General features: G+C 32.4%; 1 protein-coding gene across 1 annotated transcript in view; it reads left to right on the forward strand.

The window, feature by feature from the left end:
• The window catches only part of LOC108910351 (tachykinin-like peptides receptor 86C), a 220,230-nt gene that overhangs the window by 27,468 nt on the left and 165,182 nt on the right, over positions 1-27,580 (forward strand). The gene's annotated exons all lie outside the window — the stretch shown is intronic.

Consider the following 27,580-nt stretch of genomic DNA (forward strand, 5'->3'; position numbering starts at 1 on the left):
TCTATAAATAGAATGTAAAGTGTTGATATTATTGAAGAACATAGTTGACCAATATCACGAACTTCCGAGTTCTACTAGGGGAAATAATTCGAAGAAAACGTTGTGGTTATTCCGAGTGATCACATAGCTTGTGTGAACGAATTCTGTGTTGTTTAAAATAAAACATATATTTTTGATGTAACAATATTTTTATACTGAAAACATAGCGAACCTTGACGGATTTATATATCCACTTAAAATATATAGCAAACACTAAAGGAAGTTTGGAGAACAATCAGTTTTTTGGTGAATTCGGGTGCTGCTGAGCCGACGGAAGAGATTTCTCTTAAGAAAATAGTTGCGTATTATTTTACATGATCTGAGTGATGAAAATGTAAACTCATTGCTTGCAAAAAGCGTAGTCTCTCACAATATGATGTTTTCTTAAAGAATATCTAATCTTATCCTAACTGTTGTAAGGATCATATGCATGCAATATAATCAATTTAAAAAAATCACTAATATAAACTTTGATTACTCAATTATATATTTCTTTCATCATTATTAATCTTACATCCAAATTATCCTAGTTTAAAGTCCTTCGGGTATAAGGTCTTTCTAGAGTATTTTCAGCAAAAATCCTGATTTTTTTTATAAAATCGGCAGTAGGTACCTCATTAAAAGTGTTTGGTAAAATCTAATGGTAGATTCATAAAGAACGAAAGATTTTATATAGCACATTTTACACTTTGCATATTTGAGAATCTTGAAAAGTATGAACGAGTGTGCCGAAAATGTTGGATTCATCTTGGCGTGAACAAGTCAACTAACAGGTTCGACTTGTCATATCTCCAAAACAAAAACTATGCTCAGCTTAAAATTTTGCCTACTCTGAAGTGTCACCACAGGCTATTATTTAGACCACTTTCGTGAGGTCGACAAAACGGGCGAAATTTTGGGTCACTCTTTATCTGAATATATAAGATGACGCGGATCTTATCTGGATAACTTGGAAAGATGGTAATACATAAAAAATTATGCCATTTTGTATTATAACGTTTTTCATTTTGAGGGCCTAAAGTGATATACAGTTTGTTGAAGGCCATAAAAAATCATTATTTTTTACAATATCTTTAAAACGAAGAAAGATATGTTAACCAAATTTCGTGAGATGATAAGTGGCTATAAACTGTCACAATACCTTGCTGCTTTATATGATTTTGCAGGTATTATATAAAGCCTACTATGAAACTTTTCTCACTCTACCTTGTGATGCTATGGAAAAAAAAACAAAAATCATACCTTAGGTTTCCTTACGAAAAATATACAATGAAAAACAAGAAATTCTGTTACCCATGCTTTACTAAAATCTCTTTTCAGATCCCTACAGAAATTGAAAAATGAAATTTTCATTAGAATAAACATCTTCATTATTGATTATGATTATGCGCAGAGCCGTATGAATTTTTTTCTTTCAAGTCTAATCTATTTAATTATCTAGATAATGTTGTAAACTAAATTTTAAATTAAATTTTTTTACTATGAATACTTCCAGGAATGGCGACGCCCCAGAGCTCCCCCCACCAACCATCACTGCCCATATCTCCAGCACAGATTAATGAACAAATCTGGTATTAAGGCAGCTTATAACCATAAATCTACTCTCAAAGTATATCAGGTTTGGTAACATGTCTTTATCCGTAAAGGACACATTGTGAGAAATAAGAATTTCTTATGAGTTCGTCCTTACAGTGCCTCAAAATGAAAAACGCAAAGGACATTAACATTATTTTTTAAATATTATCACTTCCCAAAGTTATCCATATAAAATCTGACTCGCCCTGTATATACAGCAACGCAAAGCAATGAGTTGCATTCAAACTTAGCATATGTCCGATATGCATTAAACAATAATTTAAATAAAAATTATCACGAAAACCACGACCTTATCACAAAGCCGTCAATATTTTGAAATGTGAAAAAAAATACTGAATATGTGTGTCTGATTCAAATGTTTAAATCAATTTCTTGGTTGAATGGAACTGAATTTTGTGCACAAAGGAACAACTTTGCATTTAAAATTAAATAATTTAAATGAAGTCTTGATGCGGAACAAAAAATTTTAGGTCGTTTGCATATATTAATTTACGGCAATTAAGAAAAGCAGTAATATCGTTAGTGAAAATAAAAGAGAGTAGAGGTTTCAGATTGAAACCCTGGGTTCTAGAAAGAGGCTGAGGTAGCGATTAGATTTAAATCCGTTAGCTCACGTAATGCAGATGACTTGATTTAACAACAAATCACAAAGTGCACAAGCTTCATATTATGTAAAAGTATCATGTGCTATATTCGGTCAAATATAGTTACATCAAATATAAAAATTACAGCCTGAAATATTTCGTGCATAATTTATTTCTAAAAGAATGAGAAAACAGCATAAATATAATAGACCCATGGGATACAGTCAGTTTATAGCACGCGGTAAAAAAAAACACAAGGGCATATACTTACTTTTATGAGCCGTTTCCTCTGGTTTAGGAATTACTGACTATTTGGAAATGACAAAAAGTAGCTTTGAAATAAATTTATTCTTTAATTTGGTTCCGGAATATATCTATAAATAACAGAGGATAAGAGAACCGCATAATTTTATAGACAGGAGACTTTGGTGGTGGCATTTATTGCAGCCATTAGCAATAAACACAGATACCGCTTTATTGGAACTACTAAAATAACAAAAAATTTAAGATATATGTATAACTACTGCGTGCCAAAGCTGTTAAATACTATCTTCTTTGATTTGTATATATGGTTTTCAATAATATTACACAAAATTTAAGAATGAATTCACACAAATAGCGCCACTAAATATTAAAAATTAATAAGATTTACCCTTGCACTGCACAAGACACTTTACTAATCTACTTTAAATTTTTTCATAAAACTAAACAATTTCTATTCCAGTAACAATTTTTACTTCACGCAGAAGATGGCATATTATTACAAACACCTAGTATAAGGTAGTAAGTTAGTAGTATAATATATGAGAGTTGCTTTCAGTGTGCAACAAAATAAAAGTCTCTTCAACGGTAAAATAAAAGTATTTTTTATTGAAAACCAAGTGTAGAGAAAAAGATATGTTGTCAGGGCGAGCGTTCGCTGGAGAGATCTGGTCTTTGGCGCCAATTTTAGTTCTGGTCCTTATTCTCTGTATTTTGTAGACTACGTCGTTGATCCTCTTGATCACCGTATGCGGGCCTACCCAGAAGTTTTGGAACTTTGGTGATTTTCCTTTCCTCCGTACTGGGTTGTACAGCCATACTAGATCTCTCGCCTGGAACCGACTGGTGTTGGCTCTGACATCGTACCGGATTTTCATTCGATCGCTTTCTCACTTCCTTTTCTTGGACGTTGTCATAGATGGCGTCGATTTTTTTCCCTAACACGGATAAGTAGTCTTCTGGTACGTCAATTCAATCTTTTGGACGGCCATAAACAATATCGAAAGGTTTCCTCAATTCCCTACCGAAGACTATACTGGCTGGTCTTCTGCCAGTAGTCTCATAGACTGGCAGAAACAGGAACAAATTCACATGTCGGTCCCAGTCATTTTGGTATTCATTGAGGACTATTTTAAGATGATTCTCCAGGGACAAGTAGTTAAATCTCTCCACCATGCCGTCAGATTGTGGATTCAGGGGTGCCGATCTGGTCTTTTTGATGTTTTTCAACTGAGAAACTCTTGGAACGCCGAATCTACTCCCTACATTTTCCAATCGTTTTTATACATTTCTGAATCTGTTGTCTATTTCTATCTCTACCAGCTCGTCCGTCTAACTGTTTCTTCTTCTCATTTTTCATACCTTTTAATTAATTTCTCACGTCACTTTTGAGTTCGTTCTGTTATGTTTTCATACCAGACCTTAATATATCCTGTCTGGTCTTCTTATCAGTTCTTAATGCATCCTGCCTTGTCATTAATTCATCATGTTCTGTCTTCATTACCATCATCATTTCCATGTTGTTTCACTGACACTTCCATTTTTGCTACTTCACTGGCGTTCACTGTCTTCTCAAACAAATAATCTTCAGAATCCCACTCCTGATACCTATTTGTACCGAATTTATTTCAGCTAAAACAATTTTTATACGCAGTTTCTTTGACAACTCGACAGCTCACAATAACAAATGTCAACTTGACATTAAAAAAACTCTCCCCGCACGTTAGCGCGGATGTTTATATAATTTTCTTTGTTTCTTAATATTTCCATGGGTTTCTAAGAACAATTATAGAACAATCTCTAAGCTTCTAGAATATGACAAAAAGAAACTGAACATTGGAACATCATGAAACAAATAAGTAAACAAATGTATAATCAAAGCACACTACGCCGAATGTCTACAATATGTTTGTTTATTTCTTTCAGATATTCCGTTTTTTACAACTTATTTAAATCACTTAAAAGTCATCATTGATCAAACTGGAGGTCTAGTTGAGGATATAACTCCATATTTTTATTAATAATAATTAATGATATATTTTCTCATAGATAATAACTCTCATTTCTATGATAAAATGTCAATAAACATATATTTTATAAGTTTGTAAATTCGTAAATAGTTTACAATCTAAGTACAGTTATACTAAAGAATGTATTACTAATAACATAATTAACTACGGCTCAGAAGGTATGGAATCTGATGCCATCCTAATTGTAGAGCTCAATACATAGCAGGATTGGTAGGTTTAATAGGCTGCCCTTCATAGACCACTCCTATCCAAATTAAAAGTTTCTCAAAGGCCTTCTAATAACATTATACAAGGATAGGGTTTGACTTTATGTATCTATTTACACACAATTTATCAAAGTATGTAGTTTTGCTATATCCACATTTCCTCTTCGATCAATACAAGCATCAAGGATTGTAGAATTATATGTACAGAATGTCCTTGGATTATTTACGAAAAGCACTAGCTTTAGAATCTTGGTTCATCATTATGGCTTTTTGATAAAAATATATTCCAGACACAACTAATATCTGAAAATACCCCATAATAAAATCCTCTATATTGGAATGAAATCAAATAAATTACCGTTTATCTGTTCTCATTATTTGATACCATCTTCATCTTCTTTCGATTGACTCAGGACTATTAGTTTTCTTGTATACCAGATGACTCGGAACTGCCGATTGGTACAAAAAAAGCGAAGAGATCGTACAGGTAACAGGCTAATTGCGGGAACTTTTATGGCAAGCATAAGTATTTTACATAAAATCCATTTCGGTAAGTGTAGCTTCTTCTTTGGAACTGTATCTTTCTTCCAAATATTCCAGAAGCATTGAAACAGAGCGGTTTATTTACAACTACACCAATCCAAGATATTACACACATTGATTCTATACCGTTTCATAGCACCTAATTTACTGACTTTTTTCGTTTTTTTTTCAACTTTCAAATTGCTAATAGTGTTTACCATTTTATATTTATCCCACTGAAAGACAAGTGTATTATAATGAATGTATTAGTTTACCTTTTACAATTTTACATTTATTTTCTACTTAAGAACGCTTTATAGAACTCCACATACTATACTTCATATTTCTATTCTTGTTAAACTGAAAGTGATTCTTACGTTATTGTTTACTTTTAACCTATAAGAAAGACAACCACATCAATCACATACCAAAAAAGGATTTTAGTGAGTATACTTATCTAGGATCGAACTAATGAAGTGAAAGGAACAACCTCACAGAGAGTATGCAGAATGAAGGATATCAGTTTCTAAATCCGGATTCTCAGTGTTTGAGTTTTTTTAATGAAAAATGTGCATTGAAATATTTTTCACTTAAAATGTTATGGTTTTGTTGGTTTTAAAAATAGATTGTGCTTTGTAGAAAAAAATACCCTAAAGTTCACCCAAAAATTATACTCATTATTTCTATACCTATTTTTAATGCTTCAAAATTTAATACAAGAATTGCAAATATATATGAAAGTGCAAAAAATGCTTTCCCTGGCAAGATATCGATATATTGTGATGTACAAAAAATAAGAAATAATAATAAGAAATCCATATTAACCAACAATTATTATACAGGGTGTTTGGAAAAGTTGTTTTTTTTACAACGATGAACCATCATGCTTTTACTAACCGTGAATATACCGATATACATTTTATTTTATGGTTTCTGCAATGGAAATAGTCTGGCGGCTCAAAGAGAGTATCGGCATATTCACGGTTAGTAAAAGCATGATGGGTCATGGCTGTAAAAAAATCGAATGAAATGCGAAGTTGAGCACAAAGATCACAACTAAGAAAATAAAGAAACATAAGAATTTAAACCATAGCACGCGAAAGTGACAATCATTAGTATCATTACAATGAAATTGTCACTATGAAAGATGCCTACTATGTGAAAATGTTAAAAAGTTACTATTCTGAGCCATACATTATTTAAAAAATAATTATTTCTGACTAAACTACGCAGAATTCGAAAAAAAAGTAGATCCATTTTTTTTTTCAAAAGCGTCCAATTCATTAAAAAATAATATTATTTGCTTGATAATTCAAAGGAATAAAAAAAATTCGAATAATTTCTGTTAAGAGTAGTTACAAAACTATATTTATAACCGATTTTGATGAAACTTATGGTAGTTAAAGGCCCTTATGGTATGATTATTACGTACAAATTTCATTCCGTTACCTTAATCAGACAGAAAGTTATTTTAAAAAATATCCAAATGATAAGACCCCTTTGGAGGGCCATATCTCAGTAAAGGTGCTCCGGAGGACCAATGTTTATAGGAACTTTTTTTACTATTTTTGGCTCTACTTTCACCCCCCTTAAATTTTATACCAACTTTTCCAAACACCCTGTATAAATAATTGGCAATATTCCATTTTGGAAAGCAAGATGTTAAATTAGAATTTGGTAGATAATAATAATTATGCAAATTATAACTTTTGGTGACGATTTACTGTATCTATTATAAGTTTTGGTATTCTTGAGAATGCAACTGGGGTTTAATAATGTAGTCTTACCTCAATTTAGTTCGCAATTTGTTTATTCTTGTCAGTTTGTATTTGTTTATTTCTAGGTTTTCGACTAATTTTGGCAGTAGATATTTTATCTGACGTTTGACGTATTCTTATTGAATTTTTCTGTAGATACTTCTTATCGTAGCGTCCGATTTTGATTGATACATGGCACTACAAGGCTTATTCTGAAAATTATTTTAAATTTCGAAAAGTATAGATTCTGTTGACTTTTTCGAAATTTTTTTTTAATTAACTTAAAAATGTTTCTTTACGGAGAGAAAATAAGTTCCTAGTAATTTCTTGACTCGTTTGTTATCTTATATCATTTCACGTTGATTTTTCAAAGCTATGGCAAACTTTGTGCCAATGCAATTAATTATTTATAGTGAGCGCATCTTACTTATCCATTGTAGTACAGGGAGAATTAACCCGACATCATAGATTGGTAGTTTCAGTTTTGGTATTTTTTCTTAATATTTTGGAGCTGCTTTAGCACGTTGTGGCGCCACTGGATGCCACTGTTCTAAAACAACTAGTTTTGAAAAGCCTATTAGAAGAAAACCTTCTAGTCATTGTGAGGATTCTGGAGTTAACGAAGTTTTGGTCTGGTAGTAAGCGATTCTGTCGGCGCAGTAGTCTTTACAGAAATCCTACTGTAGAATTCCATGTAGCAGCTACTTACCTGTCTGCTTATCTACTTGCCTATTTGCTTACTTGCCTGCTGCCTACTTGTTTACTTGTCTGCTTATATACTCGTACATGCCTACTTGCCTCCCTGACCGAGATTTTCGCCTACCAATATAATTTTCAGCTAATTGTAAGTCACATGATAAATAATTCTTCTTATTACATTTGGTATTTGCATTTCAGTGTATGCAGGGTGAGTCAGTTTTTTGTGGTAGGATTTTAACAGATGATAGAGATTCATTATTTAATAAGAAAAGTTCCTATAAACGTAGGTCTTAGAACGCTTCGTTAGTGAGACATAGGGTGTTGAAAACAAACTTTTTTTAAGAATTTTTCTTAATATCTCTAAAAGATCAACATATATTGAACTGAAATTTGGTATTAATAACACATTAGTTACGGTGAATAAAATAAAGATATTTGTTATCCATTTCACCCACCAGTGACGTGCCTGCGGTGGGTAACTGTTAACAAAAATAATTCGTACGCCCGTGAATTTTTCTAGAAAATAACACCATTTCTAAATTTTTTAATCAATTCCGAATAAAACAGATCTCTTTAAATTTTTTATAAAATTAACGGTTTTTGGTTAAATTCATTTGGCATGAAACTGTTGATGTAATAAAATTTCTAGGGTCGTATTTAAAAAAATGGAGTTGATAATGGTACTGGAAAGACGAAACGTTACATATAAAAATTGATTATGCTATTCGATAGAGGGCAAAAAGTGGCTATGAAAAAGTGTTCTTCTTTTTTCAATATTACCTCGAAGAAGGCTGAAATGAAACAAAAACCGATTTCCAAAATGTTTTTTTTTTCAAATATTTCGAAAACTAATCATGTTAGCCGTGATTTTTTAGATGCATAATGTTGGTCCCCTGATTACGTAACTTTGCCCCCATTTAAGCTACTTCGTACCTCTTACCGTTTCCGAGATCCCTGTAGTGAAAAGCGAATTTGTAACAGCCTGTATAGGTAGATAAGATAATAATAAAATATTATAATTCATAATTATAATAAAATAATCCCATCATCATCCCATTCCGGGAGCAGAAACCATGCTTCCAATAACTCTGTGTATCAGATGCAGATGATAAATTCTTTATTTCACCTCGTCATGAATACGTTTCCATTTCCTGAATAATTTTTTAAATGTCAATTTCATCTCGACAAAAATACATCCATCTATTACAAAAAATATGTGCATCTCATTTTAGTATACATATGTTAAAATCGAGTGTATTCACCTACATTGATCAATACTGATTTACATGTTATCGACATTACATGAATTTTCTGTAAGGGACTATTTGTATACATAATAAATTATTTACTTTTGCATTCAGTTTGTTTTCAATTTGCCTGAATCTACTCTGAAACCATATTCTTGTAGAAGGTAAAATTCATCTGTAAAAACACGTTTTAAATTTTATTTTCAGTCAAAAGAAAATGTTTGCGCAGACTTTTTAATGATTTAGGAGCTTGACCTCTTCCAAGAAAACAAAGTTACGATTTATCCGACTTCTTTTGATCTTATTACCTAGCAAGACATTAGTTAAATTTTGTTTATGGTACTAGTGTATAAAGTTAAACGAAAACATCACTAGAAGGCAAAATTATTATTTTAAACGCAATTTAGGCGAAATGACATTCTATTCTTGAAACTTACATAGTGGCAGTATGTGAAAGTTTAAAAAAAGATGCTTGGCAAAAAGTCTGTTATGCAGAGTGTTTACAAATTTGGATATTCATTTTTAATAGAAAGAAGAAAAATATTTATTAATAATACACATTACTGTTCGAAATTTTGAAATCTAAGCAAATTGCACTATTTGTTAACATCCGTTATCATTTAACACAATATCTGAAGTAAAGTTCACTCTCACTGAAATTATACAAGGTGTTTGTAAATAAGTGCGAAATATTTTAGAGGGGGGGTTGCCGAAGTTATTTTGTAAAAAAAGTTCATATAAACGTAGGTCGAAATATACTTCATTTCCGAGATACAGTTTTTAAATTTTAACTTTTTGTTTATATTTATTAATTATTATTTCAAAGAGTTTTAAAGATGTTGTCTCGAAATTTGAAAAACGCTTTGGAGGGATAAATGTGCATTTTTTGGGGTGATCCGAATATTTCTACTTGCACCAGTGGCGTTCGTGCGAGAATGCCACAGCCTTTTTCAACAAAAAAAATTGGTACGCCACTTTTTTCCGTTTTAATATTTTTTTAGAAATCCGCCATCATTTTGAATGAAATTAGTCTCTCAATATTTTTTTGTAGGATGCACCGTTTTTGAGGAAAAAAATAAAACATATTTTATTGCACGTTGTGTATTTTTAATTTCTATTAATACATTATCTTGTAGGTTGCTAGTATTTCTAAATAAAATACAACCATCAAATTTCGAATCAATATCTTTAATGCTCTTTTAAATAATTAATAAAAATAAATAAAAAATTAAAATTTAAACACTGAATCTCGGAAACGAAACATATTTCGACGTACGTTTATATGAACTTTTTTTCACAAAATAACTTCGACAACCACCCCCTAAAATATCTCGCACTTGTTTACAAACACCCAGTATATTATTTTATTAATACACCAAATACGAGTATTACATACATAAAATTTGTCACACACTATTTTGCACTCGGTGGAGAAAAGTACACCGCCAAAAATATTGACACATACAGTAGCCTAAAATTTATTCACTCGCGAAAGAAACGGTTTGATGCAGAAAATAGAAACAGTGCAGCTGAAAGAAAAATACCAGTCCCAGCCTGGATATTTTGTTGGACTGATTTTTATTTTATTTTGTGATTGAAAATTACTTCTTTCTTAACTGTCATCTTTGAGAATCTAAAAGCCTGTTATATTTCATTATTAGTGTAGTATGTATAAAATTAGCCGAGCCTTATTGTTATTAGTGTACATTATAAAAATACTCTCCTACAATAAGATCGTCCATCTATTTTTAATCGCAACGTATTTTTAATTTCCATTATATGATCTATTGAAAATCTTTGTACCAAGTCTGGTACTAATTTTCCTATAAGATCTTTCGTGTTGCCAAACTACCTAACTAAACAACAATGTTTGAAATTTTTAAGAAATGATTTCCTCTTGAAGAAGTACCTCTCGATGTACGTCAAGGAATGTGGTCGCAAGGTTCGGATACGCACTGGCTGCATTGTCATATCATCAGAGTTCATTCTCTGTCTGTGGTACATATACCCTAATATCAAGGTCTCCTGAATTTTGTCACACCTACTGCATTGTCTTCTTCATTTCAGTTTGGTCAAGCTGTATCGTGTACTTACTAGGAGGATCTCAGGGTGCAGAGTTATTTTGGAATTCAATAACAAATTGTTTTCTGTTTAAATATAAGATATATAAATTGTTTTCTGTTTAAATATAAGAAATAAATGAATAATAATTGTTTTCTGTTTAAATATAAGAAATTAATGAAACTTTTCGAATTACGTGCTAATGGAGATATTTAGTTTTCTGTTTAAATATAAGAAATTAATGAAACTTTTCGAATTACGTGCTAATGGAGATATTTAGTGATATGTGGTTGGCAGCAATATCTTGCACATAATGTCCTTTTTAACCACATGTTCTTGGATTATTGATCTCATTTAATTTATATTGTTATTTGAGTATGATGCTCTAGGTCGTACGCAATGTTACGAATAGTTTTCACGATTTAAAAGTGGTCTTCAGTCAATTGAAGATGATCTTCGACCAGGAAGGCCTTCGACTTGAACTGATGACTCCCTCGTTCAGAAGATTGACTGTCAATTGCAAAAGAGGTTAGCATCACAATTACATTATGCCATAAAATGTTGACTGAAAAATTGCACTTGCATCGAGTTACAACAAAATTTGTTCCTCGTTTGATAACCGAACAACAGAAAGAAAATCATGTGGACGTTTGTCGGCAACTCCTTGAACAATCCAATGGCGATCATTCAAATGATCATGAGCGGAGACGAAAGCTAGCTGGATTTATGGCTAGGACATTGAAACAAAATCAATCAATCAATCAATCAATCATCACAATGGATAGAGGTAAAGGATATCCACGCCTCAAGAAAGCACGTTAATCTCGATCCAGTGTTAAAATGATGATCACTGTTTTTTTCGGTTTCAATAAAATTGTGCATTTTGAATTCTTGTCTCAAGGTGAAACAGTGAACCGTGTGTACTATCAAGGTGTTTTACAACGGTTACCTACGTGAAAAAAACGGCAAAAAGAGACCAGAATTGTGGTGAGACAACTCATGGTTCTTGCACCATGACAATGCACCCGCACACTCAGATTTGTCAATTCGTCAGTTTTGTGCCAAAAATCAGATTACTGTCCTCCCTCGCTGTGTTTGCTCGCCAGACCTGGCTCCTTGCGATTTTTTCTTATTTCCGAAATTAAAATCAGTGCTGTAAGGATGCCGCTTTCAGACTATTGATGACATCAAAACAAATTCGTCAAGGACTGAGACACCGCTGGGAAAAGTGTATGAATAGGGGCACTACTTTGAGGGAGAAATCGATCAATAATGTATGAAATTAATAATAAAGTTAAAAAAAAATAAAGTTCGGTTTCATACATGTGTCTTTATTACATAGGCAGCTCGTCAGCATTATATTAATAAGTAAGTAATTGATTAGACAAAAGTTCTTGCTTATGCTGACTTAAATGTAAATCCATATTAAATAGATGGTAAAATATTGATTTCTCCAAATATTATGTACGTAAAGGAATCTGCTCCTTTATATTTTTTTAATTGTATCTCGAAATACCTATGCTTTATCTTTATAACATTGATTAACCATGAATTAGAATCATTTGAAGCAGTTACAGATACAACGGAAATATTTAACGAGAACAAATTCATTTATTCCGTTTTCAACTTATGCACAGCCTCGCATCCTTAGTTATTTCAGCAAGTTTCGAGAGGTCACTTTCGAAACTCAAGTTAATTAAATGTTTTCCAAGAACATAAATTAGTCAAAAACTTCCGAATTGTCTTGAATTATCTTGCCCTCATGAACGTTGAATAAAATAATAGTTACACGAAAAGTCGTTCAAGTGCTGAAAAGTTGTAAATAGGTAATTGTCTGTAAAGATAAATTTATAAGTAGTAAGGAGGCACAAAAATAATTATTGGTAGCTGGTGACTATTGCCTTCCATTTTTGAATGTTTCTAGCAGATGGGGCCTCCTATAAAACAGATGATCATACATAAATATTAACTTTTTTTAAAATACAATGCTTGATGACATATAGGATAAACTCAGGAAGACTCCTGGGATCAAGATAAGAAAAATCGCCTGTTTAAATGTTAAGCAAGGCCTAGACGGTTAATCTTTTGATCAAAAGATTGAGTCAATCCATTGACGCGCGCTTCAATCAACCCGCCAAACTTTTGAAAGAATGAGAAACTCGACTGAGTTTCTGTGTAAATAGTGAAATTGTGCTTTTTTGTGTAGCTACCTTTGGCTTATCAAATATAGTACACGCCTACCATTGAAAAAATCCTCAATCATTTGCGTCAATCAGACTTTCTATCATTCACCGTCAATGATTGGTTCAAGCGTCAAACGGGTTCCTAGATGGTCAATCATGCTTGACTCGATCGATTAACGCAATCTTTTGATCAAAATGATTGCCCGTCTAGGGGCAACTTAAAAACGAAACGGAACCTCTGATTTTGTTTAACTCGAAAATCACAGCCAATAATTATATGAAATTTTATATTATGATATTTTGGTAAATATAGGCCTAAATACAAAAAGAAAAGTATAAAGTAGATAAGATGGTGCAGAACCCCTATAAGAACACCCTTTACGTTATTTTTATATTACTTAAAAATAGCGTATACCGAGTAAGTTAAATAGTTTTGAGGGTTGCTTTCGGTGTGCAGCAAAATAAAACTCTCTCTCAACGGTAAAATAAGTATTTTTATTGAAAACAAAGTGTAGTGAAAAGAAAATGTTGTCGGGGCGAGCGTTCGTTGGAGAGCCTTGGTGTGGAGTCCCTGGCGCCAATCTGCCGTGGTCCGTTTCCGGGAACCATAGTACGTGTATTGCAGATTAGTTTTGTTATTTGTGACTTGCAACAGTTAACCTATCTGGCGTCAGGCTGGCGCTCTTCACATGATACTTGAAATGGGTCACTTGCAGACATACATGTGTACCCACAGTTTTAAAATTAGGTGAAATAAGTGTAATCATTTTTCATAAAACGTTCTTTAAGGTTTCTACGAGTCTTCAAAAGTTGTATGTGAATCATAATTTTTATCAAATTACACAAAAATTATTGAAGTATTCAAACTTGGTTGTTATTTATTATACGTTAAACGTTAAAATAAAGACACCCGGTTCGTATGTACTCTTTACTGTAAGAACATCTAAACAATTAATATTTTATAACAGTAACAAACAACTTGACAGTAGTTGTCAAAATTACTTCCATTTTTTTCTCAGGTCAAGCGATGGCGAAGGCTCACGTCCGTTTCCAAAATGTATTGCATGCTTTTTCCACATTGGTACAGTGCAGTTGCCTTATCTTATAGTACCTACTAAGTACTACCTACATGTAAAATTTAAACAAACGCTAACCGGTGATTGGAATTAGGGAGGTACGAAGGTTTTTAACTGTTAACAAAAAAATAAGTCGCAGTCCACTTTTGGATAGACTATATCAGATCAAAATTTTTATTTTTCATGAGATTCCTTGGTGTGCAATGTCCACTGTTAAAATTCCAAAAACTATGACAAAATAAAAATCATTATTAGCAGCGGAGTAAAGAGGAAAATCAGTATAATTTCAAGTTTTACAGAAATTCATGCTTTATTTAATAACGTAATGATTCAATTTTCTATTGAAGGGTGCATTATGTGAGAAAAACTCATGCGGCTCAAAGGCTTTGATTGGAAATGGTTTATTCAAGTAGGTATATAAAAGAAATTCGTGATTACTTGATAACTTTATGAATAAATTAAAATTTCCGACGATGAATACCTATATTCTGCATGAAAAACTCAAGAGATGCAAAAACTAATTTTAAACATTCCAATAAAAATCTCCTCAACATCAAATAATTTTTTATCTGGCAGCTGAAACTACTGAGCCCCCTCCTGTTCCAATGGCACTGGTTAGTTTTTATTGCAAATTTACGTACAGATAGTAGCTACTAGGAACTTGCACTCTAACGACTTTATTTAGAAAAAAATATACAGGGTGTCCCAAAAGGAACGCCCGTCCTTCTGGGATTTGATTAAGGGGAGACAAAAACGAATTGAAAATCAAGAGTGGAAAATTTTCCGATTCTTTTCCTTTGTTGAGTTTTTCAAAAAAAAAAATTCAAAAAACTAAAAAAGTGAAAATCCATTTTTTTTGTCTCAAAACTAAGGTCTTTGTGTATGGGGACCAAGACAAATATAAGACTATATAAGACTATAACCAATAGTAGGTAAGCAGTTTTCGGTTGTATCTAGGAGTAAGGAATTATTTTAACCTGAAAAGGATAAAGAAAAACATTTTAATAATAAAGATTTTATAAGATGGAGAGGAAAAACTTATAAACTAAAACCATAATAATAGAAACTGTTTTTACAAAGGTGTTCAAATAAGTTGCCTTCTACTTCAATACAAAGATTATCACGATTCAACATTGAAGCATGAACTCTTTGTAGCATCTCTTGGTCTTTTAACGCGACAGCAGCGTGTATACGAGCTACTCCATTTTCTGAATTTACGACAGGTTTTGTTTACCTCCAAATGTTCCAAAGTTTGTGGCTTGTCGGCATAGACCTGGACTTTCATATAACCCCAAAGAAAAAAATCCAAGGGTGTTAAATCACACGACTGTACGTTGCGGCCACGTCTTGAGATGATCTGGTCGCCAAACTACTCTCTCAGCAAATCGAGCGTATCAGCTCTGTGGCACGTAGCGCCATCCTGCTGGAACCACATATTTTCAATATCTAATGTCTCAAATTCTGGCCACAGAAGTTCACATAACATGGATCTGCAACGGTTGTCATTGACGGTAACCGTTCTTCTCTCATCATCTCAAAAGAAATAAGGTCCAGTAACAGGTTTTTCTGAATGCAATGGCACCTCATGGACCACTTATTAGTTCTCGCTCCGATGACAATTTTACATATTGACGAAGCCACTAAGACAAAAGTGTGGCTCGTCTAAGAAGATGATTTTTCCACTGAAATCAGGATCAGCTTCCAACTGCTGTACGACCCAATCAACAAACTCACGACGTAACCTCTGGTCGCTTGGCTTGAACTCTTGAGTCAATACAACTATATATGGATGCAGGCCTAAATGATTTCGCAATATTCGCCAAGTCGATGTCTCAGATAACCACAATCATTGAGATCGTCTTGAAACTAACACATTAGGTTCTTCCTCAATAATAACTGCTACTGCTGCGATATTGTAGGGTGAAATCCCGCTAAAACTTGGCCACAGTACGGCGTATAGCCTGAATAAAGAAACGGTGAAGGCGACCCAATTCTCCGGTGAACAAACGATGAGTACCCACAACTGAGCTGATACTTTGGCAAAAAGTTTTAATGATTTCTAAACGTTCAGGAAGCGTGAGTCGCTGCATGATGAAATTGCAAATTGTACTGGATATTTTCACACCTGGAATCACAAAAAAAATATATTATAAACTGCAAATTATAATTTTAAAAGATATCACTCTTAATGAAAACCATTTACGTTATGAAAATGTAGGTATGTTTCGAAAAAATGTGTTAATTACACTTCAAATCAATGCGTAATAGACTGGACCACGATACCCATACGTTTTTGGGGTCGCTGAATCCGAATTCGGTCTCCCTCTGATGAGGTTAGTTCATGTTCTAGGTTATTTGAAAGTCAACTCTTGTTTTTTAATAGTAATACAATTTTCGTCCCCAGATTCTGAAAGAGCGAGAAAACTTACGTTCGGATACGTAGTTGATTTAATTTTAAGTCCACATTCAATGTTATTTGAAGGTCAACTCTTGTTTTTTATGATAATACAATTTCTGACGCCAGATTCCGAATGAGCGAGAAATTTTACGTTCGGAAATGTCAGAGAGTTTTTATTTTCAAGGTTATTGAAAGATTAAATCTCCCTCTCGAACTTCTCAAATTGGTATCTCGACAAAACAACGGGATGTCGGGAATATTACCTCTATAAAATTTATTTGGGTCATCAAGGACATCACCTGATGACCTTGGATTTGACTTTGAAGGTCTTGTTGATGAAAATCACTAGAATCGTCTCTAAATCGTGATGATTTTCGTATCCGTGTAATCCGGTTTTCATGATTTTGGGGGCATAAAAATGGCAACGATCGATCGTTACCATCATTCTTATTCCAGAATTTGGTAATACATACTCTCAGCTTTTGACAAAAGTATAATTGGTTTCACAGTTAGGATATTTAAAATACTGCTACCTCATAATATACTGGTGACACTAGCCCGAAAGGGGATGTGTGGCATAATCCATCTCAGAGGTATCACCTTGAACATGGCCTTTACAGTCAAAGCCAAGGTCGCCAGATGGTGGTACTGTAAAGGTCATATTCCCGATATCTCACTATCCTGTCGAGAGGACTATCAAATGATTTTAAAAATGAAAAAATAACTCAGCACTAAGCTGAGGTCAGAAATTGTATTACTATAAAGAAAAAACAATTGTTAACCTTCAAATAAGCTTAAACATGACCTGGAAAAATAAATCAACCACGGATCCGAACGTAAAATATCTCAGTCTTTCAGATCAGAATCAAGGGACAAACAGTATTTTTCCATCAAAAAACAAAAGTTAATCTTCAAATTGTCGTAAATGTGAACTTACTTCGTCAAACGCATTCGAATTAAACAACTCCAAAAACGTATGAGTATGTTGGTCTAGTCTCTAGTCTATTACACATTGACTTTTTTCCTCAAGGGGCTGTATTATTAATGTTACTATATTATTGCTGTTGAGTTAAATTCATGGTTAAAATTCGTGCTTGGAACATCTTGTATGTCTGTATCTAATATACATAAACAATTGTTGTTAGTATACATTGTAAACAATAATGTAAATTGTAATATATCTATACAAAACCAAAATTGAATTCCGTAGTTTGGAATTTGGAATAGAAACTAGCTGCAACCAAACACGAACACGTCGAAACTTCCATAATGTACCGCATTACATACCGCAAAAGGCAAATTGCATATCACAAACTTGGAGTGGTATTCTGGATTGATTATGGATTACAAACGCGGCAGACCAAACACTATGCAACTAGTTCCAGAACTTTATGTGTTTAATAAAGGTTGGAGGTTTTCGTAGGAACTTGACTTTCCACAACTCAATAAATGTAGTTTATAACGCTCAAGACATGTCATAAAATAAAACATTATAAGTTACAATAAATGTGCCGTTTAAACGTTTAAAAGCGTAGATAGGTTGGATAGACTTAATAGATAGACTTAAACTCCGCCTCTTAAACATACTTTCTTGGGGGCTATCCATTTAAAATTCGATTTAAAAAGAATCAATTTGATTAAAATATTGGAGGTAGATACTATTAATGCTATTTAACCAAACCAATATAATTTACAAGAATCGTTTTCTTTCTTTTTTCTTTCAAAATATCATGCATTTAAAATAAATAAATAATAATAATAATTAAAACTGAAATTCTAACTCAACGATACATATTAATTTAAACAGGTTCATTATATAAAAATATTTTGTTTAACTAATTCCTACTATTCGCCACTCCAGATAGTCGTTTGTTTTTCGATTATACAAAGTGTTTGCTAAGCAATCTAAACGTCTAGAGACAAAACATTCCTACAAATATTTCCAAAATGATTATATCGACCTTAAAAACAGATCATAGAATCTACAATTAGTTGATTCAATGCCATTAAAGTTAAAATTGTTTCTTAACGAAAGGTTCAAATGATTAAAAGAGAAAAGATGCATCAAATTAGAAAATACCATAGCCTAGGAGCCAGATAGGGTTTCGTGGCCAATCAGAGTGCCACGGCTGCAAACAATTTATTCATAAGTATTTTTACCTCCTGAATAAAAAAAAACTTGAAAGTGGTCAGTTTATTTGTTATTAACAAATTAAATGTTTAAATGGCTGTAAAAAGTTTATTTTTATAGCTAGTACAATTTTGTATGCGTTAATAGTTACGCTTTCTCATATCAAACATATGTTTTTTGAAAATTAAAAAAAAGATTAACTTTAACCAAAGTTATTGCAAATTTAGTGCAATCTTACATTTTCCGTCCCCGCGCGCACCAATTTTACCATATCTCTGGTTCCATTGGACGGACTGAGACGCACGACATCTTATTTTAAAGCTTGAACTTTATTTTGCAAGATAGGTAAGTTCCATTTATTAATTTATTTATTTACAATTAATGGTAGCTTAGAAAGTTGTGAAATTTCAACGAAAATGCTGGTTTTATTTGTTTATAATAGCTGTTTTACATTGGCAATTTATTGATCAATTAATTCATGAAGTCGCTTCATCAAGAAATTGGACAAGTGTGATGCACCAAATCTGCTGTCAAATAACTTCATGAATTTATTCATCAAGTTCTTGACGAATTAGAGCATGTTCTAATTTTCGTCAATTTCTTCGTGAAGTTCGGAAGTACCAACCCAACAGATTTCCAGCCTCAGATCAGTAATGAGGTTATGTTATTGGAATATGTAAATAATTGTGTGGCGTCGTACTAGTTTTGCATTGTTTTTACTGATTTGTTACTTACAAAAACTAATATTTATATAATATGTGTCAGAACGGTACCGCTGTTGTATCACTACAATTATGAGTGGAAAGGTGACATTTTTGAAATTTATTTGCTTCTTTGATTCGTTGGTAGAACTGATTCATGCGTCAAAAAACTTGACAAAGTCTGTAGCAGTGTAAAACCACACTGTTTACCAATAAATTCATGAATTAATTCATGAAGAACTTCGTCAATTTATTCATCAATAAATTGTCAATGTAAAGCAGCTATTAGGCTTATTTTGATGCCTTATAGTTATTAGTGTTTCCTTATCAAAACCTGTGAAAAAACGCGCGCTCAATCGAAGGCTCAGAGTGTACGAGCGAGCGCGACTTGTTATAAACTTTTATTATTAAGAAGTCACAAAGTCTAAATAATAAAAAAGCATTAACAATTGATTTAATTACTGATATTTGTAAGATTTATATAAGTAATAACAACAATTGTTTAAAGATTCTAATTAATTAATTTATTTTTTAATAATTTGCTCTTTATAGATATTTTTTGCAGGTGCTTTGTCTTTGGCAATAGCAAAATGAGCAACATTTAATTTCTGCAGCCACACAAACACATAATCTTCTAGAGCATACTTTACATGTGCAATTAGTGATGAGTTTATCTGGTGGAGGAAGCAATATTTGTATTTTTTTAGAGCAAGCATATCCCCATTATCTATCCAGCCGAACATGTGTGGGTCTAATTTTGCAGCGTGACTATTTAAACAGTTTACTTGTTTGTAAACTATAGGTACAATCATATACACCTTAAAATGTACAGTTGTATTGACGCACTTGTAAGTGGCAGCTCTTCTATTAAAGCGGATTTTGAATGGCGATAAGACCATACCCGTAGGTCATCAAACTTCTTACAGGTTGTACCTTTCTTTACGACTTTAACAAAATATTCTTCTGCCATTTTAATATTTGCTTCGATAGTAGTTTCTGAATAATCCATAAAATGAAATATCACATTTTTAAATACTTAAACTACCGGTTGTGTGATTAATTTTATTAATGCTTTGACAATTAAATTTACAATGAACTACATTTTATCTTTTCCAAAATTTCCAAAATTGATCAAATAGTTTGCAGGATCTCCTTGCAAAGCCGAATGGTGTTTGTAATTTTTGTTTAATAAGTAGATTAACATCAAAAACATATAAGTATATAGTGCACTTGCACTCTGATCTTTCGATCTAGCGCGCATACATCGCGCTCGACGTACGCGCGTCTTCTTCACGGGTTTTTGTATAGAAAAACTAATAGCTATAAGGCATTAAATGATTGTTAGGATGCGAGGAACAGTATCCGGTAACTTTTTTGATTTTCATCGAAGTTGGATAATAGAAAAAGCCTTATAAACAAATAAAACCAGCATTTTCGTTGAAATTTCACAACTTTCTAAGATGCCATAAATTTTTAAATAAACAAATTAATAAATGAAACCTACCTGTCTTATAAAATAAAGTTCAAGCTTTAAAATAAGATGTCGTACGTCTCAATCCGTCCAATAGAACCAGAGATCAGGCAAAAATCTTTTTTAATTTTCAAAAATATATGTTTGTTATGAGAAAACATAACTATTAACGCATAAAAAATTGTACTAGCTATAAAAATAAACTTCTTACAGCCATTTAAACATTTAATTTATTAATAACAATTAAACTGACCACTTTCAGGCTTTGCGACCAAGTTTTTTTAATTCAGGAGGTCAAAATACTTACGAATAAGTTGTTTGCAGCAGTGGCACTCTAATTGGCCACGGAACCCTATCTGGCTCCTAGGCTATGAGTTTTTTTCCAGTTTCAATTGGTAGCGAATATAAGTAGAGTTTTAGCCATGGCTTTGAATGAGATATTTTTGTAATGAAAATTAAAAAAATTAAATCAGCCAATTTATAAGATACAGAGTATTTTTCAATGCTCAGAAACAAAACATTTTGGGACATATATAAAGTTTTCTGAAGTTTACGCTCACTTAAATATATGGTCACTTTTAAGGTGTACACCATTATCCTCCTCGTGAATTAGAAGATATACAGGATTGGTTAAATTACAAAAAAATAGCCTATTTTCATGTTCATTCGGATTATGAAAAGAAATTGGAGATAAGTTGCAACGTTCCTGAAATAAGGTGTAAAAACTGAAAAAACTGAGGATATAGGGAAACTATATCCTTTTTATTGTTAAAAGTAGATTAATGAAAATCGATATGTATGTATGTACTTACGCAAAAGGTGATATGGTCTATCTATTTTGAAATTTAATGCTTCATCTAGTGGTGCAAAAATTCAGTCCATAAGAAAATCAAAAGTTGGTTATAAATACAAGGATCTAGTAGATCCGGAAGTTGTTTTAACATCGAACAGATAGAGCTTATCACCTTATGTATACATACCGATTTTCATTACCTTACTTTAAATAATAAAAAAGATATGGAAGAAATAAGAATCAAGTTTTCAGTTTTTTCAGCTTATTTCAGGGACTGTGCAACTTATCTCCAATTCCTTTTCATAATGCGAATAGGCAGGAAAATATGCAACTTTTTTGTAATTTAACCAACATTGTATATCTTCTAGTTCAGGCGGTAACAGTGGTTACCCTGTATAGTATTTTTTCTAATTAACGTTTTAAAACTATTAAAGTTTGAACACATTGAACTTAAATTTGGGGCACACTGTATAACCAACTGAGGACGAAACTGCACTCTTTGAACTTAATTTAATAATAATTATTAGGTTTTCATTCTTTTACTTTCATCCCGTAAGAAGCTTAACACCGACAAGCTGCTTACGGAACACGCTGAAAAATAACATTTTTCAAATCTCCTTTATGTAACGTATTTAATGTATGTATTCCATCTTCTTAGAGAGTATTAAAAAACGGCTATTCTACGTTAAACAGTCTAACAGTATAATAAAAATACTTTGGTAGAGTTCCCGTGAGAGTAATCGTAAACTTTTTTAATTCTACTACTACGAGTATTTCAAACTGTAATCGCACCTAGAGTTTGACATTTGCGCTCCAAATCAGTTACGTCACTAAGAAGTTTTACGGAAGTTTTACGTCGCGTTTCAGAATCACACTAATTTCGGCTTTTAAGTAAAGTTTGTTAATTACCGTAGTGATATATTGTTGAGAAAATGATTTAAGGCAACTTTAAATTTAAAAGACGCTTTTATTTATTAACTGACTTTAAAATAATTTAAATACAAGGTGTTTCATGGCGAACTATAACGGTATTATGGGGCAACCTGGGCCGGTACAGAATGACCTCTTAAATATTATACAGGGTGTTTCTTAATAACATGCTAATATTTAAGGAGGTTATTCTTGGGTCCATTTTAAGAAAAAAACTTCATATGAACATATGTCCTAAATGCCTTAACTTTTGAAGTACAGGGTGCTAAAGTTTTAAGAAAAAACATTGTAAAACTTTCCATTCCAAAATGTATGTAGATTACTGTAATTTCATAATTTCAACGTTTAAAAGTTATTATCTTCAATAAATTATTATTCAGTTACATAATTTTTTTTTCTCGTAATTGGTCCAATAAGATGCAAATGAATGAATTTTATTTTTTTATGCAAAAACCTTACGTCAAACGAAAAAAATTCAAGACACCACATTTGCTTTGAAAGGAATGAGGATTTCAGATATGATTTTTACTTTATCTTGTACTTCATAAATATTCAATACAAAACCTGTACAGACGCCACTGGCAAAAATAATAAAATTGTTTGTACATCAGAAAATGCATCTCGAGGAATAGAAGGCGTGTACCAAATTTGAAAAAATATCTAAGATAGGTAATACCAAAGTTATCATAAAAAAATGTTTTTTCATAAAACTTTAGCACCCTGTAGTTCAAAAGTTAATACTTTTAGGACATATGTTCATACGAAGTTTTTTTCTTAAAATGGACCCAAGAATAACCTCCTTAAATATTAGCACGTTATTAAGAAACACCCTGTATTTTATTAAAATTTGTGGCTATACTCCAGTTTTTAAATTTAACTAAAATTTAGTTATGGTTTTTGAACAATTTGTGGAAATTAATTTGTTTCCGGTATAAACAGTAGGTATACTGTAGTAACTGAAGGTCAATGGACCCTTGAAGTCAGATTTCTAAAATTCCATAACCGTACTGGATAATTCCTATTTCCTCTCAAAAGTTTACATAGTATATTTTTTTCGACATTTCCGTATACATATATCATAAGCAAAATTAAATCATTAAATTGATTTTAATTTCATACATTTTTTAACTTTTGAAGCAATAAAATTCTCTGTGATCAGAATTTTTTAATCAAGTTTTCAATATTATTTTAACAATTTAGGCAGTTAAAGCTAATACGAGGTCTTTTCAGAAAACAACCGAACTTTATTGTTTTGAACTTTATTATTAATTTTGTATATCCGTATATGTATAGTCCTTGTCCCCTCGCCTATTCACACACTTTTTCCAGAGGTGCTTCTATTTCGCGAAGCAGTCCTGGATACCTTAATCTGAAATTGCCTTTAAAGTATGTGACGAATTTGCTTTGATGTCATCAAATAGTCGCCGTCCTTTCAGCACTGACTTTAATTTCGGAAATAAAAAAAATTGCAAGGAGCCAGGTCTGGCGAGTAAGGAGGGTGAGGGAGGACAGTAATCTGATTTTTGATACAAACTGTTTTGTGTCGTCTGTCCGAATTAACAAAGCTGAGTGTGTAGGCAGGCGCATTGCCATAGTGCAAGAACCATGAGTTGTCTCGCCACAACTCTAGTCTCTTTTTGTGGAATTTTTCATGTAATCATTGTGAAACGCCTTGATAGTACTGGTACATAAAGTTCACTATTTCACCTTGAGGTAAGAATTCAAAATGCACCATTTCATTAAAGTCGAAAAAACGTTGTTCCAAAAAATTGCACATTTCAAAAATCGTCACTCAAATAACAATATCATGAAAACTAAATGAGATATCAACAATCCAAGAACAGAGGAGGAGCGCGTAATTCAAAAAGTTTTTGATAAATTTCTGGTGACACATTTTTTATCAACGTTCAATTTATTTTAGCAATGAGAACAATTAGAACCAATTTTTCCATCTTCCCTTTTTTATTACTACCACTGTATGATTACTTAATTTTATACATGAAATGAAATCCCAGATCTTAACGTGAAAACAGTTTTAAGTTTGTTTTAGTTTCTGCATTAGATTAAATAATTAAGAGTCTTTTTGTCATTAACTATGATATAAGCAAAATCTGTATTACAATTATTGTTGAAAATTGTTAAATAAAACTAACAATTATTTTTCACACTGAGAAAAATGAGGAGAAGGTTTTGTTACTTTAATTGCTTTATTCATCACTGATGTCGAAATAATATATTCTAAATTGCGTCTGCATGGAAACTCACATTATAAATATTTCAACAGTTTGGTACAAATATACAGAAGAAACTTTCAGATGTGATAAATGAATAAGAATGAGCAGTAAAATTTCCATATTCTGTGAATTTTTCGCTGAAATTAGTGGAAAATAAATTCGGAAATAAAGTAGAACCTACGCCTTAAACTCACGTATTTTAAATTTTGAAAAATCCATATTCTAATTTTCATACATTTTAGGTGATTCACAGATTTGTGTAAAAATAACACAAATAAAAGGATTTTTTTAGTTAGTTCAATAGGTAACATAATTTCACCAATTTGTAACCGAAAAAATATTAAATCTTCATTCATGCCAGAACTTTAAAATTGTTGTTGGTGCTCAAATAGCAAACAAAGTAAAAATACAGACTATCCGAAAACTATAAGTAAAAAAATCTAAGGCTTGTTTTAGTTCTGTCAGTGGACAATCTTAGAACAGGTCAGAATAGTTACCCAGCTGTATTATCAGTATGTCTTGGCTCAGATGTTCTTATGAATGGAATAGTCAACTAATTTGGACCGCCGTACAACCGTTCTGTGTCGGAACCCAAACACACCTCTTGGAAAATTCTACTCATAAAATTAATAGAACAATTTCCTATGACACTGTTTTGAAAACCCTGTAATAACGGAGTTACACAACTCCAAAATTATTTTTTTTAATTAGAATTTTGCCGATTTTTTTTTCCATTTAATAAATTTTTTCATGTCTGTTATACTTATTATTGATAACTCTGGCCCTTATTAACTATAAAATTAACCATAACTTTTTTCTGTTTTCTCTAGTTTAGTGTAAGGTCACTAATTATAAAAAATTTTGCAAAAGTGTCATCTATTCTGAGTTTACTGTTTATGACAATATTTTGCGATCAGGTTTTTCATTTCTATTCCGGCAAATGTTTATTGTCGTTTTAAAATTTTTCAATTTTTGTTCATTAATTAATGTAACTATTATTAGTTATTTTGCAGTATACAAGGTGTTTCAGGATTAAGTCGACAAACTTTAAGGAGATATTCCTCATAAAAAAAAGAAGAAAATCAATTCATTTTCGAAATATAGGGCGTTAAAGATTTTTTAAAAAATTCGAATTTTTTAAATAACTTCTAAATGAAGAAGGCTATTTAAGCCAAATTTGGCATGAAACATCTTCTTATAAGATACCATTTTTCCATAGAAATAGAAATCCCGCAAGCAACCAGTGGCGGAGTTATGGGGACTCAGACTCATTAAATTATAAAAAAATAATACGGCCCTACTGAAAATAAAAAATTATGCTGTTTTTAGGTAGAACAGTTTGTTATTGGCAAAAAGTGTACATTTACTTTTTTTCCTAACTCTTATAATTTCATGGCAAAATTGATTTTTCGGAAGGGTGCTTCTGGATTCTGTCAATAAACTTTAAAATGAACCTCAACAAAAATTTTCCAGTAGACTGCTGTCAAGCAATGTTAATTTGACGTTTCAAATGTTATTTTGCGAATTTTTCCATTAATTATCCATTAGATAAAGCGTTCAAACTAATAATAAAAATAAGTTTAATAATGCCGTCCATATTTTCGAACAATGAATATGCTGATATGTTCTTTGTATATGGTTTTTGTGATGGAAATGCCACGGCGGCTCACCGTGAATATGCATTAAGATTTCCTCATCGCACACTACCAGCAAAGGAAGCATTTTCAACAACATTCAGTCGTGTCAGACAAACTGGGTCTTTCGGTATTCCAATTTATGCTAATGGACATTTTGCCCCACTTCAGGACGAAGTAAGCTCGAATACTATTTTAAACCATTTCGATCCATCCACGAGTGTCAGAAGATCTAGCTAGGTATTTGGTCAAGTTCCATTTGGAGGACTCTTCGGGTTGATGGACGCCATGCGTACCATATCCAGCGTGTGCAACATTTATTGCCTCGGGACATGCGATGCATGCGCGTGTTTTGTGACTGGATGTTAATCCAAGCAGAGATTGATGATCAGTTTATGCAAAAAGTAATGTGGACAGATGAGGCAACATTTACTCGAAGGGGAATTTTAAACCAAAGGAACAACCATATTTGATCCTACGAGAATCCACGCACGGCAAGGGAACATAGTTTTCAGCATGAATTCCAATTCCAACGTATGGTTGGGTGTGTTGGACAACACTATAGTTGGTACCTACTTCCTTCCGCATCGGTTAAATGCCGACATGTTTACCGAGTTCCTTGAAAATGGTTTTCAAGATCTGTTAGAAGATGTTCGTTAATACTCGAATGAACAGTTGGTTTCAACTGGATGGTTGTCCTGCCCATTTTGGTAGAGGTCCTAGGGAGTAGTTAAACATTAATTATTCCAGGAGATGGATTGGTCGTGGAGGAGCCGCAGCATGGCCCGCACGTTCACCGGACTTGACACCGATGGATTATTTCGTTTGGGGTGCTGTTAAACAAAAAGTCTACGAGGTGCCAGTTGATACCCTAGAAGATCTAAGACAGCGAATAGTCCAAGCGTGTCGAGAATTAACTCCAATTCAGTGTCGATCGGCCACTACCTCCATAATTAGAAGATGTCGTGCTTGTCTACAGTCCGGAGGCGCCCATTTTGAACAAAATATTTTTTAAATCATTTCATTT

Source organism: Anoplophora glabripennis, unplaced genomic scaffold (genome assembly GCF_000390285.2).
Source record: "Anoplophora glabripennis isolate ALB-LARVAE unplaced genomic scaffold, Agla_2.0 scaffold495, whole genome shotgun sequence".
NCBI lineage: Eukaryota > Metazoa > Arthropoda > Insecta > Coleoptera > Cerambycidae > Anoplophora > Anoplophora glabripennis.